General features: G+C 32.3%; 1 protein-coding gene across 4 annotated transcripts in view; it reads right to left on the bottom strand.

Annotated features, from left to right (window-relative positions):
• Positions 1-457: 457 nt before the first annotated feature.
• The window catches only part of RBFOX1 (RNA binding fox-1 homolog 1), a 658,912-nt gene continuing 657,205 nt past the window's right edge, over positions 458-2,164 (bottom strand). For all 4 annotated transcript variants that reach the window (XM_075565297.1, XM_075565302.1, XM_075565295.1 and 1 more), the window contains one exon: positions 458-2,164. This exon is cut by the window's right edge. The gene's annotated coding sequence lies outside the window, so the exon portion shown is untranslated.

Genomic DNA, 2,164 nt, shown 5'->3' with positions numbered 1-2,164 from the left:
TTAAAGTATTTATTGAAGCACTAAAAGATTTGTCCACGACTTATGGACTCCTTTTTTTTCTGTTGGCAACCGTAATCCATTTTTTAAAGTTGGGGAATAAACATGTCATTCATTCGCATCAGAATATTTTAAATAAACCTCTGATTTTAAATTCAGCTTCCATTTATGGTGTCTAAAAAATTATGCAAACCCCCTTTGTTGTTTTAAGATATGAGGCCGATCTATTAAAAAAATATTTGTCTGTGTTTATCCCCAGTGTTACAGTACATTTTAAATTGGATTTGCATATAGTTTAAATAGACTGGAGGGAATATCCCTTTCCATTTTGTTACAGAACATCATTTCCACACTGAAAATAACACGATACAGTAAGTTTTTCTCCGTCTTCACATTTTCCTTTTTAGATTTCTAAACACAAGAGTTCTTCCCTATTCTTAGAAATGGTACAGAAAACGTCTCATGTTTTGTGAGTCTTTATTGATGGGTATTTTTTTGAACTGATCATATTTGCATGCACGTACGATGACAAGGAGAAAACCTGATCACAAACACTTGGGTTTTTATTAAGCAATTTTTTTTATAGCAAGTTGGTAGGTTAACAGCAGTGTGTTGATAATTTAATATAGTGCTTGCCTCCAGGGACTTGCACAGTACACATGAGGATATACTTATTTGCAATAGAAATGAAGAAAAACAAACAGGGCAGGACAAATTTTTGCCCTGGTTAACGATATTTTTGTAGCACTTTTTTTCTTTACAAATACAAAAACAGGAGACCTGACAAACCCCCCAGCTCAGGCTAGCTCATAAATAGGACAACATTTAAAGAGTCTAAACATATGCAGAGACAAGTTGCAATTTTTCAGTTACTTGATACATAAAATTGCCACCTTGGTGCCTTTCAATGCATATAACAACTCAGACCAACAGATTTCTACATTCAGGGTTCAATAGAGAAGGTCTTTGTGTTCAGACAATGCAGTAGCTGTATTGGTCTTGGAACAATATATTTTTTTATTCAGATATCAATACTACAATGGCACAGATATTGTTACACATTAGCTTTCAAGATCACATACTATACAATGGCTCCAATTAATAATGTGCACCCATATTACCTCAATAACAAGATCTTTTCACTTGGTATATTTTGACAGTCCTGGACCTAATTCCATCAGATGTAGGGCCATATTTACTGGCAGTCTTTTGCAATAAGGCACCATCTGGCTCCGGAAGACACATTACAGCCCATTCAAGTCAATGGTCTGTAAGATGTCTTCTTATGGTAGAAGGCTGCTAATAAAATATGGTCAGAATAGTCAGGTTTGGGAGTTCAAATATGAAATTATATAAAGTTCAAGTCGAACTTTGCGACAAACTTTTGAATCTTTGTTGTCTTTTAATAAACTGGGCACATTTTGAGTTCATGTATGAAAATATTTTGAGGGTTTTTTTTTTATATACATGACTTAAAAACAATTAAAAATCTAAACCAATCAAGTTCCAGCAAAACCAAAACACAAAATACTTTTAGAATCAAAACACCAGTGAAAACGGGTTGGAGTCTTATCTGAAAGGAAACTTATTGCGTATGGCCTAGAAAGCTAAATGTAATTAAGTTTGTACAACAGTATGGTACTTACGAAAAATGATTATTGTTGTCAGTTAATAGGTATTACAATTAACTGCCCGAATCTAAGCATTTATCGTAAGTAAAACATAAACCCATTTGAGTGGTCAGAGGAAGATTTGAAAAACTGAAAAATTGCAAATTGTTTACACAATATAGTAATGTTTTGAAAAAGTACCAAGCAGATGAAAATACCATGATTATCTCTACTTAATGATTGCAATACTTGTAAAATGCTTATATAAATCTCAATATATTTAGTATGTAATTCCATAAAAATGATACGCCTGTCTCTAACAGTTGATCTACTAGACTAAAACTAAAGCATTATAGGCTGTGTATATTTTTCTAGAACTTAACAATTCCACTGCACAGATGTATATTTTATACATATTTACTGGTACAAAGAATTTAAGTTTGGAATAATTTCCTTTTTTTTAACGTTCAAAAAAAGAATAAATAGAAACGGTGCATTTATCACTTTTTTTTTTTTTTTAAATAATGCTTCCCCTCCCATAATATAAAAGGCAGCAA

Source organism: Ascaphus truei, chromosome 11 (assembly GCF_040206685.1).
Source record: "Ascaphus truei isolate aAscTru1 chromosome 11, aAscTru1.hap1, whole genome shotgun sequence".
Classification (NCBI taxonomy): domain Eukaryota; kingdom Metazoa; phylum Chordata; class Amphibia; order Anura; family Ascaphidae; genus Ascaphus; species Ascaphus truei.
This window is presented reverse-complemented; position numbering and strand designations above follow the sequence as displayed.